Genomic DNA, 20,442 nt, shown 5'->3' on the forward strand with positions numbered 1-20,442 from the left:
TGTAAGGTTGTGCAGAACGTATGGCAAATAGCTTCATATTAAGTTGAGTTGGTTATGATCCTCTGAATTTTGAACGACGTACCTTCAAGTTTTACATTTGGACAAATAGGTAAAATAAGGACTCACACATCTTTAGTGCAGCTGCATTCGTGAGTATGATTACTAGTCGGTTTGTTGATTTACACAATGAAATGCTGATTGAGCATTCATGCGTGAAGCAAACTTTGGGTTCCTTTCCCGTAATGTAACATTAGCTGCGTTTGAATAGAAGAGGGCTGTAGGTTTAGGGGGGGGGGGGGGGAGGGGGCGTGAAACATACCCTGGATTAAAAAAAAAATAATCATACACCTCTTCCGCTTTTACTCACTGATTATGGCCAATAATAAAATTGTTCATATTAAAAAAAGTTAAAGCGCGTACAGTGAGTATAGAATAGTGTGGTTTTAACTTTATCAAAATGGTCGGTACACACGATTTTCACTTTCGTCTATGTCAACTTAACTCTGAACGGAATCCCAATTTTCAGGCGATTGTCAACCGGTTATTGAATGCATTTCATTCTTTAATTAAATTAAATTAATATCAATTGATGTTATAATCAATGAATACATGTTGCGTGGACACAAAACTATTTTTACACGCTCATACATATTACTGAAATAAGTTTTATAGTTTATTGCTACAGCATAACAATATGTTATGTTGTGTCCAAAAAAACATATGAACACTTTCACGTTACGCTCGAAATGTATTTATTTAGTTTTGTTCAACGTGATGTCTTCGCCTTTAAGCGTATTTCAATATTATTACAAATAGGAATGTTGACTCCTTTTAGACACCAACAGGAAGGAAACTCCAGTTACCAACCGAAAGTATTTATTTTGTAAAAATGCATCCACAACAAAACATGCAGTAACCCAAAAAAAATTCTCACATGAAAACATGAAAATGATAAAACACGGGTCACCGCCGTTAAAAAAGCCTGTTAATTGTAAATAAAAATTGACATAAAAGCATGCGATTCAGATTAGATAACAATACAACAGAATATCGAATCATAATACCTACATTACGCAATGGTTTTAGATTTTCCAGATCAACAGACAATTACAACTTGCTAAGCCACTTTGAAATGTGTGTTATGGTCATTGTAATCAGCTATAAAATCATATAATCAGACATCGGAATAGACACTAACAGGGGACATATTGACTGCGATCCAAATGGTCAATTAGAAAGTATTGTAGTTTACTTTCACTCTTGTTCACTCGTTTTGTTAATTCGCAACTACGCATACATTCGGATAAATTATCCAAACTCAATATATAGACCTATTTATTCTCTTCATTTTACAAATGTCAATGTTTACATATTGGCGTTTAAGTCTCAAATGTGCGTCGGATATTCGGATCGTATGTCCGGATATCGCAAATCTGTTCCGACAGGAACACAGTTAAAATGCATTCGAGTAAACGTATAATCGCCCGTATAATAGCTCAAGCGCATAACTACACTTTCCGTGCCTAATAAATCATGCTAACAATCATAAAGAAATGCATTTACTCGTACAAAGCAACGCGATAGCTCCCTGTAAGAAACCATCGTAAAATGGCATCGATTGCCATTGAGCAGAAAACGTATCGATCGGTTGCAGAAAAGGTCTGACTTAATCTTCGAGCACAAGCATCATCTTGTTTATACAACAGGTGTGCTACGATACTTGGCATTTGTACTGTAATTACTATTGATGTTAACCCTGACATATTCCGATCGCAGTGGTATACTAATCATCTATGATGGCATGCATGTTCATGCAGAAACTGTTCTTTCAGTCTGCAAGTACCCTTCACGTTATAGCTGCAGTTAGAGTTCTGAACAACAAGTGATTAACCCTTTCAGCGCTGGAACCGTATTTTAATGGCCTTTGCAAACAGTTTGGATCCAGATGAGACGCCACAAAACGTGGCGCCTCATCAGGATCCAAACTGTTTGCTATTCTGAAAGTATTTTTTGAAAAAAAAATGAAGAAAATGCTAATTTTAGAAATTCAGCAGAAGACATTTTAGCAGACGACAAATTTCCCAGCATGCAAAGGGTTAATAACAATAAAGCGAGCAGCGTTCTGGGAAAACTACCATTTTAACAATGCACAATATTTTACTAGAAACTCATTAGCTGGTTAACATTAATGTAAAAATGTAAACTTATTTATCTAAAGTTTCGAAATATTGTTTATAACAATATAAAAATAGAGTTATATAAAATTACTACTACAATAAATATATCGACATAATTTGGTTATAATTGCATAACTGAGTGCAATTCAGACGTAATTTCATAAGGGTGATTAAGAGTTGATCCTCTATGCTGAAGCAGGTTACAGTCCAGCCAGCATAGTAGTTGAAAGGAGCTAACCTCTTCAGAACACCCACCAGGACTTGGAAGACAATGACAGGAAAAGATGTGTATAACAGCATCTGAAATAAAACAGTGTGACATGAACATATTGAGTTGTGAGTGAGCAATGTTTTAACTGCGGTAGGAAATAAAAAGGATTAGAAATTATATACAAATAAATACAATCAAAATTACATTTGTACTTCACTGACTTTACTCCATAGTTTGTGTAACAAAAATCATTCGGATTCAGTGATAGCATTATTCTATATGTTCCAACTTAAAAAGAAAAGCAATTAGCCAAGTATATAAAAGTCATTCATATTACTTGTGCACAGTATCGAAATGATGGATTGTACCGAATTTCAAATGAAGCAACAATTACGAAAAAAGAAACTTGTATTCTTACCAGAATGAATGATATATTTTGTTATGTATTTTTTTCACTGAGTTCATTTTACAAGTATAAAAACAAATACCTTATCATTGTCACCAATAATGTCCTGAACCGACATTTTGGATGGGCGCACTTTCAATCGGCTAAGTTCACCCTCTAGACGGGCTATTTCCCTTTCTAACTCTTGAACTGCAAATGAAATATAATGAAAACTTTTATTATTAAAATGTTGCTGTATACTGAATGTCAATCAGTGATTTTTTAACTGCGAGTCCTGCATCCTGTACTCACAAAAACCTCTAGGAATGCAAAGTTTCGAATTATGTAAGTCCCAAAAATGCATTGACATTTCTCAAAAAATAATATCGTTTAATAATTGGACTCATTCTTTCAATTCCGGGGCTCATAGATTTGCCAGTTATTGAGTCCCAGGACTCGGATGAGAAAAAAAAATCACTTGTCACGAACACTGTATTTTGTGAATTTGGAATAAGACATCAAACTGGGAATGGATATCCATTTGGTGATTTTCTCAAACAAAACGAATCATTTAAGATCTGAATTTATTTTTGTAATATTTTATCAATACTTCAAGCTTAAAAAGCAATTTTCCATGACTTTTTCATTAACAGTGTCAGTTTGTATTTTTATCATTTTAACTGTATTTTAAAACTGTTCATGCGCGGCATGGACACAGTTTTATTTAATGAGGATTATAATAAAAATTCATAAAAATCAAGTTTTGTAGTAAAATCAATTTAAATGAAGCTATTATATATGCTATCTATCTATTTTAATAATAATTTGTCAAACTAAATAATTACAACATGTTTAACTGCATACTAGTATTATGCACAGTTGCAAAAACACAATTTTTTCCCAAGTTGATGTCTAATTCCAACTTCACATAATACAGTGTTCGTGTGAGTATTAAAGTAAGCATAATTGAAAAAAATATGTAACATACTAGATTTTGTTGGTAGTTAAGCATCAATGTCACCTGTAGTCATGCGTGTGATAATTATGGTCCTGGGAAATTGTAGGGACATCTACTGGTATGCTTTCTTTCACATCTTCCCTTTCCATCAACTTTGGCCTTTTGCATCTGTTGTAAGAAAATAACTAATATAGCAAAAACGGAAACTGAAGAAACCTTATCAGAAGAGAAATTATTGTTATTATCCACATCTTTTATAACAGAATACTAACTATACACATAAAATGAGGACATCTGGGATCAGCACCATAGAATGGTCAATGCGAACCATGATTTAATACTGTTTTTATGAACATATACTTAGTACATTCTACTACAAATTCTGTTCTCAAATTTAAAGTGATATTATGGGCATCTAACAGTTTATAGGTGTCTATCGAACCGTTGTTTATTTTTTGGTGTTTTCACTTCATATACACTTATATTTGTTAATGCAGCATCAACATACTAACACAATATCCCGGAAAGAGAAAAATAATGCATTTGAATATCAACCGCACTTTCGTTTCACAATTGATCATGCATGTACGATGTGAACCTAAATTTAGTTTTAGTGCAGATTCGTTCATACGAGACAATAACACATTTTTGTTTTACGGATCATTTCGGCTTACAGGACTGGGTGAGTCACGTAAGAATATCGAATATAAAATATATTTTTATAAACAACTGGTAGCAAGATGAGATGCAGATAATTGGTCAGTAACCACATTTTAACTTACTCTTTTGACCTGTTAAAGGGATCTTTTCACGCTTTGGTAAATTGACAAAATTGAAAAAAGTTGTTTCAGATTCGCAAATTTTCGTTTTAGTGATGATATTTGTGAGGAAACAGTAATACTGAACATTAACCATGGTCTAATAGAGCCATTATATGCATCTTTCGACGATTTTAAAACCTAAAAATTATAAAGCGTTGCAATCGCGAAACGATTGAATAATTTGGAGAGTTCTGTTTTTGTCGTTAAATTTTGTGAAACTACGAAGATTGCTTATATAAGGTATAAAATACGTTCAGCATGTGTAATCGGCGGAATAGCCTCAGTAGGCTAAAGCGTTTTTACTTCAGGACTCTGGCAGGACTCCAGGGGTCACTGGTTCGAAACCTGGTCCGGGCATTGTTCTTTTCCTTTTTTTAATTTTATTCTTGATTTTTTACTGGAGCTTTTACGATCCCAATGTTTACATTTATCGATATAAAGCATTTAATGAATAAGTTAAAAAATGCCACAATCTGTGAAAAGGCCCCTTTAATTCTTTTCAGCCCAATTGAACAGTGCAATATGCCCATAATATCACTTTATACTGTTAAATGAAAATTTAATTTGCATATGTTAAAAAACAACAAACAAAATATAACATGTTATAATAAATATTCTACACTTTTTACTATGATATTTACAAAAACAGAAAGTTAACTTTAACTTTATTTTGTTCCGTATATACTTTTAGTAATTTACCTTTTAGGTGTGTACATTTCTGGGAAATGTAGATCTTTCTTCTGGTAATCAAAAATAGTTTGTCCATTTGCTTTCTTGCCATCTACAAAATGACAGCTACATATCCGGTCATTTCCGTTAACATCCCTGTCCGCTCGTCTGGAAATAATTAATTTCTTTTTCATTACGTATTATATTGGTGTAAATAATACCTGCAACATTCCATTTGATATACTCATTAAACAAATAATACTGTCATAAAATATGTGTTTTCTTGTTAATGGATACATGTTATACCAATTAATTCACTAAATAAACTTAGCCTGTCTTTGATTCAAAACATATGCTTCAAACTTAATACTTACTCTACAAATATAAATGTTAAATGTATGTAAACAAAAAAGTTGGCTCTCTGATTATACTCCTTTAATTGACGTTTCGGCATAATGCCTTTATCAAAACATTGGAAATTATATGTTAACTACATTTTTACGTCTTTTGACTGCACAATTTAAATAACACAGAAAAATGTTTTAAACGTCAAATGACGTTGTACATGATGACGTCATAAATGGCGTTATTTAAAATGGCACCAACAAATTTAAAAATTCGCCAAAAATGAAATGACGTTAAACACTTACATATTTTGTCTTAATCTTATGTTAAATGTGTGCTTTATATATTTAATAAATTGATATTTTACAATAAAACAATCATCATCATATGTAATTATAATCGACCTAAACTTATTATCATTAATTAAATAGGGTAAACTTATTTAATGACTTTAATTATTTCAATCCATATCTATGTAAAATATTATAATGATATTTGATTAAATAATCATATATACTTGCTATTCTATACAACATATATACATTATGGATAAGATAAATTGCATAAAGTACTATTATTTTTACATACATTTAGGTTGATGATTAATATAAAATGTTTTTCACATATATTTTTTACAAGATAGTTTCCCGTAGCAGGACATCAAGTTGATTTTTTGTATTAAGTCCATTTGGCGATTGTGTTTGAAACTTCTTTATGAATTCCAGTTCTTTAATAAGTCTGTACTAATGGGAACTGTCTCTTATTTGTGTTAACACTGATACACCCATATCCTGCACTCTGTGGCCAGCACCATTGAAATGTTCTGAGATCGGTTTATCTCTTCGTAGCCGCACGTCAGCCTCGTGTTCTTTGGCACGTTCCTTTAATGATCTGCTTGTCTCTCCGACGTATACCATCTTTTGGCATTTAATACAAAATATACCGTACACCAAGTTATAAATGTTACAGTTCTGTTTTATTGCTTCGTTTGGAATTTCGCTTTTTGGGTTGTTATGAAAACCTCTTTTCAACATTTTACAGACTATACAATTAGTCTTACACGATTGTGGTATTAGTTGAGAACGTTTGTTTATTTCTTTATTTGTTTTTCCATGAACTAAAATGTCACCGATATTCCTATCTCGTCTGTATGCAACTATTGGTACGTCTGGGAATATATTTTTCATTCTGTCTGATTTATATAGTTTGTCGGTATGTTTTCGAATTATTGAGTGGATATTTGGAAGGTTTTTAGAATAAGTTATAGCTAGTGGTACTCTGTTGTTGGCTGTTTTATTTGTTTCTTTTTTCTTAAGTTAGTCTTTCCTATTTAAATTATCAACTCGGGATAATTCATGGTTTACAAATTTATATGGATATCCTCTTTTTTGTAGATTCTGTTTTAGTTCTTTTTTCCGATGTCTGTATTTGTTTTCGTCAGAACATATTCTTTTTAAACGTATTCCTAATCCATAAGGTATTGCTTTCTTCACATTTGTTGGATGGTCTGAGTCATATTGGACATATTGATGTTTATCGGTTGGCTTTGAGTATAAATCAGTTGTTATTTTATTATCTTCTAGTTGAATTTTTGTGTCTAGGAAGTCTATCTGTGTTGTGTTCCATCTTAATTCTACTTTGATGTTTTCATGTATTTTGTTAGCATAGTCGAAAAATTTAATGAGTTCGTCAATTCCATGTGTCCATAGTCCAAACCCATCATCTATGAAACGTTTATAGAATATTGGTTGTTTATTGTATTCAGATAATTGTTCATCCCATTTTCTCATGTAACAACAGGCATAATTTCTCCCAAGTTTCGATCCAATAGCTACTCCCTCTTTTTGTCTGTATTCTTGTCCACAAAATTCGATCACATTATTTTCTAAAACAGTTTCAATCATTTCAATGACCGCTTCAGTGTTGATGGTCTTAGTACAGCGTTCATTTAAAGCTTGTTTGCACGCCTCTTGGCCCTCTTTCTTTGGAATCGATGGGTATAACTTGACAACATCAAAACAGTATAAGATAATTCCTTCTGGTAATGGTGTAGTTACTGCCCTCTCTATAGCGTTTAAAAATGCTGTGGTGTTTCTTATATAGTGTTTCTATAACATAGGTTTCTAGCTCTTTTTCTGCTACCTCTGCCATTCTTTCAGTACTTGTTCCAATGCCATTTACGATTGTTCTATACGGGTTGCCTTTTTATGTATTTTTGGATTCCCTTTGAGTTTCCCTCTTGATGGATATTTGGGTATCAAGTATTGTTGTAAGTTCTTTGAGATAATGCCGTTTTTAAATAGTTTAATTGCTAGTTGCTTTACCTTTTTTTTTGCATTTTCAAGTCCATTCCCATTAGTTTTTTCATATGATGTGCTGTCAGTAAGTTCATTCCTGAGTTTTTATACATATTCATTTGCGTCTGTTATCACTATTCCAGAACCTTTGTCTGCAGGCCTTATTATTATACTGGAATCATTAAGTAGCGTGTAATAAAAAAAAAGTTGGCGTTAATAATCCGAAACGTATCATATCTGAAAGCGTTCACACTCGTCAAGGGTAAACAAACTGGTTTGTGATTGTGCAAACAAAATCACTTTACCTGCATCTATCAACCCATTTCTTTCTTCTCCTTTGGGTTTATGGGGAACGTGAACAGACTACAGGTTCCATTGCCCCCAGTCCTGTGCACACAATGAATTGCAAAGCAATACACAACTTCAATGCTATAGCTAATGTACCCGGAAGTTTAAAAGCGAAAGTGAAAGTAAACGAGACTTGCATACCCTATAACTAATTGCCGTTGATATTAAATATTCATCTATTTGGTCCTTAATGAAGCGTTGTAGACGACACATGGGGCTATTATTGGAGCAGACATCTCGACCAGTGAAAAATAACAGTTGCGTTGCAAAATCGATAATATTGTTAAGTCTATACTTTCTCATATTTGGGCAGCGTTTGTTCGCTTGTTTATTTATATATAAATTGTTACTTCATTTTATTTAAGTTTATTTCAACATTTATATATTGCTAGACGTAAATCTGCTAGTATATTTACGTAAGTAGATATAGAGAATAATAGGTTGGTGACGTGGATGGAGGTCACGTGGTCATCTAACCTAATATCTTTAAAACAGTTATACATACGATGTTGTAAATTCTACAATTATGTATATGCAGCAACAATTTTAAGTGACCATTTTCCCTGACTGGTTACTCCTCTTGTGGGACTATTGTAAGTGTACAATGCATATAGCCTAAAAGATATCGATTTTGTCATGCCTGTACTAAAACATATGACTAAACCTTGGTGAGCGCAATAAAATATTTAAAAACCTTCAGAAATCGATGTCGCAAATAGATGTCGTAAAACACTTTGACTGTCGTTCAGCAGTGTTGTATTTCAGTTATAGTATGGCGTATTGCAAGCATTCTGCTTAGAAAGGCTTTTAAATGAACGCACTACATCACCATATGATATCCGTTCTGGCGATCGTTAATAGTTGTACAGCAAAAGAATTATGTTAGACAATTTCATGCCTGTCTTCTCGAGTGTATATTTATCTTGCACTTTTAAAGGCGCTTATAATTACCAGAAAAAAGCACCAACTGTCAATGTTTCAGTAATTATTATTATGTTTTCCAGACGCCGTATTAGTAAACTTGTATCATAGTTCATAATTTAATGTCAACAATAGTAATACAATTGCTCTTTGTGCAGTAAGTATTCCAGTGAAAAATTTAACTAAGATTCTTTATATGTGCTGCCTACTCTTTTAAACATGATATAGGCGCTTAATTGTATTGAGTTTTATAAGTTGAATGCACTTAAGGTTCCTCAGTAGAACATCTACATGATAAATATTGCATAAACATTTATTATAAAGTATATATATTAAGTATAAAGCCGAAAACAAAAAGGACTCAAAGCGCAATGCGTATGCATGCAGACAAATACATACTTAATGACAGACAAACTTATAACTAATTGGAAGATATGGATAAGAATGCTTATTTTTTACGAAAAAAAATGCTTTTCATTGAAAAAGAGAAATCGCTTTAGTTGGATTGTTATATTGGACGTGACACACATTGTGTCTGCTAGGATTGTTGTTACCTTTCTTGATACGTAATTGCGCAGTCTCATTCGCACTTCCTTCTCTTCTTATGTTCATGGGCAATGTTGCAACGTGCAGCGGATGATTAAGATCTTCTGATGGTTATACTACATTAAATTAATAACATTTGTAACAGACGTCGGAGTCTGTGTTACGCAAATAAAATACTTTGGGTGGCTTTTTCTTTCCGAGTCATTACCGTTTTGTGCATTAGGGGAGTTATTTTCAAAGACGCGATAAAAATGTTTTGTTTAATTGCATTTCTGTCAATAAAAATTGTGGTGGTTTGCAAAGTTAAAAGGATTGTGATGTGTTGTTGTTCTCGTTTGTAAAATACCTATGATATGCTGAGTTTTCATTTTATTTCAAATTGAATGAGTTTATTGTTATGTGCTGTACAATCTTGCATGCTGTTTGTAATGCTAAAATTGGTACAAATATATAATATCATCAACATACAATGCCATTTTATTCATACAAATATGTCAAATATAGTTATTGGTACCGGAACAATATGCTTGTTATTGATAAAACAATAACGTTTAGAACAGTTTCGACATGTTTGATTTTTATAAAATAAATCAATATTCTTTCATGTCTGATAACTTAGTCCAAAATAGAGACCGATCACGTCCGATCAGCAGACGACGTGTTATTCCACTCATAGGGTTGGCGCCCGGCCGATGATCGCACGGACGCCAGGTCATTTTGTTGAATCGGGCGGCGTCGGGATTAATTTTAAGTCTCCCTTCAAATTTTGCCCGACGTCGGACCCGGGAAGGAATCGAGTTGAGATCGAACAAAGATCGGACGATCAACGCACGGTTATCGCCCCCGCCGATCGCCCGACATCGACTTTATTGTACATTTATCGGCAAATATCAAGATACATATATATCGGTCGGCGACCATCTGATTGCCGAAGGGCCTCCGCTCGATAACTGATGGAGGCCGGACGGAGCTCCTCGTGATACACGTTCAATGAATCCGATGTCGGCGATCGCCGGGCGATAACCGTGCGTTTACCGTCCGTTCTTTTTCGATCTGAAGTCGGTCCCGAGGGCGGGTAAAACTTTAAGTGCGACTGAAAAATTAATCCGGACGTCGCCCGACGCTACAAAATGACCCGATCATCGGCCAGGCGCCAGCCCGATGAGTCGTCCGGTGATTGAACTGCAATCGGTCTCTATGTGTGACTGAGGTAATTAAACTGTGTCACTCGGACGGCGGACGGCTCCAACGGGTCCAGTTTTCCCGATACCTGGATATCGGACACATTGGCCGGCCACCGGACTGTTTGTGACTGAGGCATAATGTATAAGGAGAATGTTTGCCAAGTCTTTGTAGTATTGATGGTTTGGACCATGCGCCATTTGTAGATGATAAAAACTGACAACATTCAACACGTGTAAATTAGCTCAGTGGTAGTATGCTTCAATAATTTCCATACTTTTGCAAAGACTTCGACAATTGAGATATTTTCTATTGATGTATGTTGTTACGGGACATTTGCTCTATCAGAATCGTATAAGAAGAACTCGATTGCAGCGAATATCTTCTCCACTATGTAAACACACAACTCCTCGCCTGTTCTTCTCTGTCATAACCCCAATTTACATTTGGCAGACATCCGAGAATGCGATCGAACGGATTGTTACTGAAATGGATAATGTTTGCAGCAGGCGTCGTTCATATAACACGCGAGAGATACGTATATGCGTTCTCGGTTTACAACTTTTTATATTTAATATACATTTTTGACTGCTGTATAGAAATCATATTATCGATGCTTATGAGTACATAACGCCCACACGTTTTAAATAAATCTCACGCCCAACTGTGTGTCTCATGTTAAACATATAGAACGATTATACATCATTTTTTATGCTGAACTTCAACATCTTTAGCGTTTTATACTTCCTGTTTTGTTGAATGACCAATCATATGTTTTGGGCAAAATAACGTCGTCTGCGTCGAATTAGGTCAAGTCAGGTAACATTTTGTTGAATGTATCAGTACATCTTTATTAAAAGATGAGTTGTTTTAAAAAATAATTCTGATATGATTTTAAAGATTTTGTGTGTGTCAGTACATGTTTTTTTAAACAATGTTAATTCAAAGAACAAAACATTCGATTTTTAGAACACGTAAATGATGAAGCAAAAACATACGATAGAATCTTGAAAAACATTTAGATGATTTTTTTCAGCCGAAGTTGTAATTATAGGCTTAAACAATATTAGAAATGACAAATGTTTATAGTCTAAAGTGTGTGTGACTACTTTTGCAACATACATTTTTGATTCCCGTTTGTAAAGACAGTTGTAAAGTTAGACATATAATGGGATTATAAAGAAAACGCCAGATATGAGCGATGATGAGTTCAAACGCAGACCGTATTCAGAAATAGTAAATCACCGGACGGCATGTCCATTTTGGAAATAATGGAGATATGTCTCATAGATATCGGAGTCTTAGATCGGTATAGTAAAACGGACTTCACAATGGAATCACCACATCGCTTCTTATCATCAATCCAGACCGTTCGTATTTTATTGTATATCGTGCATATGGTGCAAAACATTTTTTTGACAAATGGGATTGTGGCGTCAGAAATAAGACCACGGATTAACATCAGCGTTGTTATTTGAGGTTAAAAAACTGTAAATAGCATTACCCGTGAGGGATACGATTCTTTGGAATGTATTTCAAGACGAAACAATTAGATTAACTAGAGTATGGAAATCAGCTAAAAGTAAAAACAACACAACTCTTTATCGGTTGAACAGCGATTAACAAGAGGCCATATATTTTATCCCAATAAGAAAGATCAAAAGTCAAGAAGACAAGAGGCTATTTTACTCTTAACAACTTATATACGTATTTGACATGTTTGTTGTCCCTTAGAAAGCTAAATTTAATTAAAGACCTTTCTTACTAGATTCAAGTTTTAACGGTTTAATTTTCAAACCTTAGATACGGATGAGCAGCAAACAGCATTAAACCTGAACAGATCTGCGAGTTACTCACAGGCTGTTCTGGTTTCATGCTGTTTGCGCATTGCCTTTTTCACTTTGCCTCTGAGTGGGAAAGGGGTAAACTAGTTCCATCATAGTTTTAATTGTCATAATTACTGCCCCATACGTATAATTCACATCAACTCGTGAAGCGTCCGGCACAAATTGCACTACAAATGCAGTATTATCAATCTATTTGCTCTAATATTAAAACTTGAATAATATTCAAATTATTTATTATATGAAAATATTTCAACCGAGCTTTATATAAAACTATTATTTCTTTTATAAAAAAGTAGCACACTGTTATTGGATATCGTTTGCGGAGGTCAAGAAAAGAAATCAAAAGATATTGATTTTATTAAAGCGTTTAATAACTTCTATAATCTTCTTTATAATAATATGTAGATGACGAAAGACTATCCTTAACAATGCTGTGATGTATAAATGTGGATCGTTTTCAAACGATGATGTTCAATAAAAGAACATTAACTTTCCGTTTAACTAGCTAGGACTTCCGTGTATTTACTGGATATAACAATCCTTAAATAAAAGGTTTTCTTTTGAAGAGGATGCACTAGGACTTCCGTGTATTTACTGGATATTACAATCCTTTAATAAAAGGTTTTTCTTTTGAAGAGGATGTACATTTTTGGATCGACAAAGTATAGGTTTTGTTCGACAAACAATAAACACACGGAAGAACTTACAACAGCCTGTGTATATTTAAAAATATCAACTACTTTTTAGGTTTTGGTTACGTAATTATACTTATGACGGGGTATATTATATAGGGTGGATCTATACGAATTGCGTGAATGGACGGAAACTATTTTAGTATCTCGAAGCGATAGCCATTCCCCTTCCTGAAGCACTTTCTGTAACTTGACGTTCCTGTCATACTATTGACTATTAAGAACATTGCAACTGGTAATGAACATGCACTTACCAGAATATTTTGGTTTAATTACTTAAAGAACGATAGTGTTTTTATGATTGTAGTGTTTTAAGATGAAGCGACTCGTCGTTAATTGCCAGTCATTTTATGTTCACGTAATAAGAGGCATTTTTTAAAATCTTTTTTTTTTTAGAAGAATAATCCACATTGTGGTTTGCTTTCGAAAAGCGTGCATTTTTTTCGATATTCTATGTTTATTTGTTTATACATTACCTGGTGATGTTTGATCAATTTTCGCATGTTAACCACCGGTAATATAGAGCTAGGATATGGCTCTGTGTGTATCAATGCTTGCAAGGATATTCATTTAACACAGTCATGTAATGAAAAAACATCAAAACATTGTCAAGTTAGTATTAACGACATTAACAACTTAACATAAAACTTAAAATTAGCCAAAGCGATGTCAAACCTTTTTCCGGTTCTTGACAAGCAGACAGCGGTATCGATTTTTGCGTAGCTTGTTGTAATTTAAAAGTGAAATGATCTGAACGACCTATTGTCGAAAATTTGCAATGAAATCAAAACAATTATAGCTCTCGGTTATGTTAAAGAATTAGCATGGCGTTAGATATGATTATGCGTTGGTTATGCGCCATGGTCTATTAACACATTCTTGTTTATTGGTCCCACATACCGAGAAGCCGTTTTAGAAAATTATAAAATTGATTGGATCAATAGGTTAACTTGAGAATGATTTGACCTTCCATCCTGCATTTTGGTGTATATGTAGCTTGCGTGAAAGACGCACAATATTTTGAGATCATTAGATCAAAGGTCAAGGTTACGGGGCTTGTATCATGATATCGGTTTAACCTCAATATGTACATAATACTTAAGATAAAAAAATAGTACGCTGGTGAGTGACAGAGGATGATCCCAAATGAATTTCAAATGAAGAGATCTAAGATAAACGTTATGGGATTGACATTGCTACATGTCAGGCGGTATATAATCTTCAACAATTGTTATGTAATCAAATATACAACTGGCAACTAAATTTAAATTAGTTTTATGTATGTATTACGTGTTTATTAGTGTCTAAGCTTCGAATGAATGACAGCACATGGGAGTAATATAACGTTAACAATTACACTAATTCGTGGCTGTATCAACGAAAAAGGTTTCACTGAGGACTATATTTTCAAGACACTGGTATTAGTTTTACATTTATGATTCTATCTTTTCTAAACATAATAACAGGTTATAATAGTTAAACATTTTCTCTGAATTCTGTGAGAAAAAAGGAAAATGAAAGTTGCGTTTCAGGTTGATTGAGTTGTAAAAAAGGGACATTTAAAACTGCATTTTAAGTCGATTTTTGATGTTTTGCCATGCGCGTTTTTGACGATATACAGTTTTACATCAATAATTACCTGTGTGCTATAACCTATATGATTTTGTGAAGTATCATAATCAGCATACTTTATTTATAATTTTCTTCATCTTCATTTACGTTAACTATGTTTGCATCTATACATTATCAAGCATCTTAAAAGATAATAACTTTTCAATTCATAGACCATACGGATTATCTTAGGTATGTCAGATATCACTTCTTCGTCTGTTGTTTCATCCGCGTGACTTAACTACGCTTAAGAAAAAAAAAACTTTGTTGACAGAAGCTGGGACATCAGCTACGGATGTTCATGAGTATGCATTTCTCTGGATAATTGTGAGGGGGTGTACTTGTTACAAGTTATGTTGCTGGAATGAAATTGATGCTTCTTGATATAAACTGGGTGTATCATGTTGTTTAGTTGTTGTGCATATCCTGATGTAAATTGTAAACATATTTTGGTAACGAAATAATTAATTCAAGTTGATTTTATGAACTTGGGAACACTGTCCATTTGTTTGTCTATTAACTCAAATCTCAATGTAACACAGTTTGAATACGGCGTTTACATGCTAGGTAAGTTTAAAATCTTGATAGTTAGGATATACACTGTTGTGTTTTGTTGAAGTCTTAAATTTGCCTTTTATGTCAATTAATCAGACGGACAACATTCGCTTATAAGCTTTTAAATAAGCTAAGTGGTAATGCATTCCAACAACAGTTTATTATTTGTAAAGCCGACGTCAAGAGAGATATCTCCGGAACATTGTTTAAAGACATACGCTTCATCAGAATCCGTTAAAACAGACCGATTTCAGCTAAGATCGAATCTACTATGTAAATACGCAGCACTTCGCCTATTATGCTCTGTCATAACCCCCATTTAGATTTGGCAGACACAACAGTTCTTCCTTCGCCAAGAATGCGATAATTCGCGTTGGTTTATAGGAATCGATCGTGTTCTGTAGCCGACGTAATTATATATATATATATATCTATATATATATATATATATATATATATATATATATATATATATATATATATATATATATATATATTATTACCTATATATATATCGAGAGCGAGAGAGCGAGAGAGAGAGAGAGAGAGAGCTAGCGACGAGCCGCGTCCGCGCGCGCGCTTCGCGCGCGCGCGCGCTCCGCGCCGCCCTCGCGCCTCTCGCGCGCGCGCGCTGCTCGCTCGCGCGCTAGAATAGAAAGACACGGCGTCACAGTAGCGTTTTAATATTGACATTATCGGTACTTTTACAATTTCATTTGTTAATAGCAAACAGTTATGAAAACAATTTTAACACCTTATTCAAATACAATTACCTGCATGAGTGTTTTGTGGTTTAAACGCATTTATTAAGATAAGCTGACACTCGTTCCACTTTCATTCCATAGGATTATAATACATTTCAGGATGTGTGTCCTACAATAAAATGTGTGCTTACAAATTTAGATTATACATACGAAAAACAAAAAACAGTTAGGTAAATTGTTTCTTAGACAGTTTCTTTGATAAAAATTCATGTTTTTAGCATTTTGTTCAAGTGTTCGGAAAATCTAAACGATCACACGATTGTACACAACATGCTTTCGCCATTTTATAATCACAACGTGAGGACAAGATCCGTCCTTGGCAAGGCAATCATGTTTGAGATATGAAATATCCTGTTTGACAAGCTTTGAATTCTTCTTCAGGAAATGATGTTCCTTGAAGATCAAATAGTATGATCGGTTCGCTGAAAAGAGATAATAGTTGTATTTTCTTTAAATTAAAAATCCCATGTTGGTAATTAAGCTGTAAGTGATTGAATGTGTATTAGTATTTAAATTGTTATACATATATACATATATTTTTGGCTGACCTGAGCACAACATGATAATGATGAGCTGTTTTGGTCACCTTTAGTCTGTTTTTCGTCGTGCGCCGACAGTCCGCCATAAGTCATTCGTCGTCAATATTTAACTTGTTAGCACTTTACAGTTACTCAGATATTTTTATATAATGATACTTTGGTCGAGTTCTAAAGTGGTTTTTGAAACTTCGCAAAACCTGATGAAAACAGTTCAGTACCTTTGAGTTCTTTGGGATCTACCCTTGGTTGCTGGCATATTTGTTTTTAAAGTTATGTGTTTGCATTGTAATAATGTGTGTAATGAAAAAAATAATCATTTATGAAAAAACAAACTCGTATATAGGTGGATTATTTTTTAAACAACATGAATGAAGAAACTTTAACCTCTCTAACTATTTTTGACTTGCGTGTTTGAACAAAATTTAAAATTATTCACTATCGAGTTTTCTTTTAAAGCGGATGTACGCACACTGATATATTCCGACAAACAATCAACACTTACAGAAATGGCAAAAGGTCTATACTTAAGTGTGCGTGACACTGCGTTTGCGCTTTTATTTCCTGGTTTATTTATAGACACATTTTGAAAGTAAGACATATATTAAATAAAAAAATTGAAATGTTTGTCGCATAAATAAATGAGTCTGAAATGAATGATGGGGAGTTCAAACGCAGATGGTATTCGGAAATAATATATCACCAGACGACATGTCCCTTTGAGAATAATTGAGATAAATTCTATAAAAGGCGACGTTGCAGATCAGTATGAAAATACACGACACATCATGTTTTAACATTGAGCCATAAGTAAAGGACATAAGAGACAAGTTTTTCATGATTTTGAGTAGTGCATTTAGTGCATACATTTAGCAAAGTTTGTGCAATTACAAAAAGAAAACAATAAGTTCGCATGTTAACGTCGTCACCAGCATTTTTTTTTTGTTTAAAAACACTTAACATCACAACGTCACAAGAATTTTGTTGTTGGTTAAAAGTAACACAATTCATTGTAATTGCGGAATAAGCTGATCTGGACTTTTAGGGGAAAAATAGTACAAACACTACAATATACAAAATGGAAAAATCTTAAAAATAACATTCGCGTACATATGTAACGGTATTATGCCGGCAAACATTAAGCTTCAAATCTCTACACATGTAAATGTAGTTACAACTGACACAAGTGTTAGAGAGGTCATGATTAAAAGACGATGTTAACACTTATTCCATGACTGTCTTCGTACTTACTGTTATTCGCAAAGCGTCATAAGAATTATTTATATAGATTATTATGTTATATATCGGTTTACCAGGCAACACTTTCAGGCTACAGCTTTCGGTAAGGCTCACTCAAATAATGTTAACGACACGTTTGGCCTTATGTCAAACCAATAACTTAAACGTTGCAAAAAGGTGCGACCTGCATATGCCAGTAGTTTTGTTTTAAATTACTTTAGGAACACCTGTTTACCGATTGTTTAATGTTTACGAAAAGGATGAATTGTAAAACAGATTCCATCGTTTAGGTATTTTAAGATAAGATATTTTGGTTATTGATGTATTTATATTCATTATTCTATTTTTATATTTGTATTTCTTGGTGTTACAGTTTCTATAATAAGACTATTGATGTAGAAGTATATGTTGGATAATCTCTGCTCATTATTCTATACATTCATTTGATCAAGTTTCTAATTGTTTCTCATATTACTAATATAAATTGGTTACAAGCTTTAACTTATATTTGAAAAAAGCGTTAATAATTATTAAAGATTTTTATTAATGACAGCTGTGTAACATTTTAATGACAACATTTTGTGATCATTATATTGTTAATGTAGTCCCAATGAGAGATTTTTTTTTACATAACGACGTAAACCAACGTGTGGGTCGATCATTGCCAAAGCTCTCAGTCAAACTTTTTGCTTCTGCTCTGAACATGCACAAAACGGTATCGATTTTCGCGTATCCTGTTATCAATTCTTCAGGAAATTATATGAACGTTCTATTGACGGAAATTTGCTACGAATCGGAACTATTAAAGCTCTCGGTTATTTTACTTTTTTTTTCACGCGACATAATTATGTTTTGAACAGTATCATAATTGTTTTTTGCTAAGTGAACATATGTGCCTCTTTTATTTTTTTGGACAAACTTTTTAAGCATTTTCACCAACTCTGTTGGTGTATATATTTAAACCTTTGATAATGATTTTAATAGCCAACTTAAGAATTTAAAATGTAATGCTCGTTTCTTTTAAGACCAGTACGTGGAATAAAACCAATTTTTATATCATCAAGTATTTCCTTGATCCCAGTCTTTCAGGAAGTATAATACGGAACATGATTTTATTGACATTTCATGAAATGTTTCACATTTTGATGGGGTACATGTAATTAAGGCAATAAGGATCGGACACAAACACTTGAGCATTTTACATTATTAAATTAAAATATTACATTTTCAATAATGATATGAACGTATTTTTTCTGAAATACATTTTTTAAAAATACATTTTTAGGATCCGTTTCTGTTTGTGAACTGAATAAATATAAGCACATGGGTTCACTACGATGTGTACAATTACAATTATTGGCGGCTTTATCACGTAAAAAGGTATCACAGCAGCAATATTAAAACAAAACTGACATTGCTATTTAATTTAGAAGGCTATTTGGTTCTCAGCGAGTTATTAGGTAATAATAATGACGCGTTTTTTTCTTAATTGTAGCAGGCAATACAAACGACAGCCGTGTTCAGAGGGACAAGAGTTGTAAATAGTGGAAAGGTTAACTCTTGTAATGATTATGCCTGGTGCTTTCGATGAAAGTTTTCATTAAAATTCATTATTATTATTATCATTCATTAACTGGTAAAGTTAACATGTAATATTTCTACGGATTTTATATAATTCAACTCAATTATCATTATTATTCGTTTGTAAACAAGTATCACGTATATATTTATTTCTGTACTTAAAATGAATGTCAGCTTACGGTAGTAATACAATGAAACAAATAGACTAATTGTTTGATTTACCAAACAAACATTTTTCACTATTGTATAAACTGGAATATTTAGCACTATAATCTGTTCCCATCGTAGTAGCAGGTTATAAGGATGAAGCGTTTTCTTTTAATTCCACGAAGCAATTAACAAAACAGACGTCGTCGTGCAAGTGATCACTGATGATCATAGCTTCATGTATATTTATAATGTTTTACGATGCGAAATTAATTAAATTAATTTGTTCATCTTTGCATATTATATAATGAATACGGTTTCGTAAGGAAGTCATAAACCAGTTTTATGATTTTAAGAGGTTACTATCATCGTTTATATTGTCGGGACTTAAAACATCGTTGATTATCATAATTATTAAAATAATTTAATTATATGTCTTTCATCATTTTGTCATCATGATTATTTACGTCAACTGTGTTGTCATCCATATTTTGTGAAACATAAAGACCGAGAAATTTATGTATAATTTTCGAATTTAACCAATTGCAAAGACAATGTCATACAATCGTATATAACTCAGATACACTATCCCCATATCGTTTTGTTCTCA

At 33.2% G+C, this 20,442-nt stretch overlaps 1 protein-coding gene and 1 long non-coding RNA gene across 2 annotated transcripts in view; one reads left to right on the forward strand and one right to left on the reverse strand.

The window, feature by feature from the left end:
• Nucleotides 1-20,442, forward strand: part of LOC127881238 (potassium voltage-gated channel protein Shal-like) — a 116,765-nt gene that overhangs the window by 18,948 nt on the left and 77,375 nt on the right. The gene's annotated exons all lie outside the window — the stretch shown is intronic.
• Nucleotides 840-5,748, reverse strand: LOC127831726 (uncharacterized). The gene is made up of 5 exons (XR_008026475.1): nt 5,596-5,748; nt 5,252-5,442; nt 3,762-3,899; nt 2,877-2,983; nt 840-2,477 (listed from the first exon to the last, which is right to left on the reverse strand). It is a non-coding gene; the product is annotated as an uncharacterized LOC127831726 (long non-coding RNA).

Source organism: Dreissena polymorpha, chromosome 5, assembly GCF_020536995.1.
Source record: "Dreissena polymorpha isolate Duluth1 chromosome 5, UMN_Dpol_1.0, whole genome shotgun sequence".
Lineage (NCBI taxonomy): Eukaryota > Metazoa > Mollusca > Bivalvia > Myida > Dreissenidae > Dreissena > Dreissena polymorpha.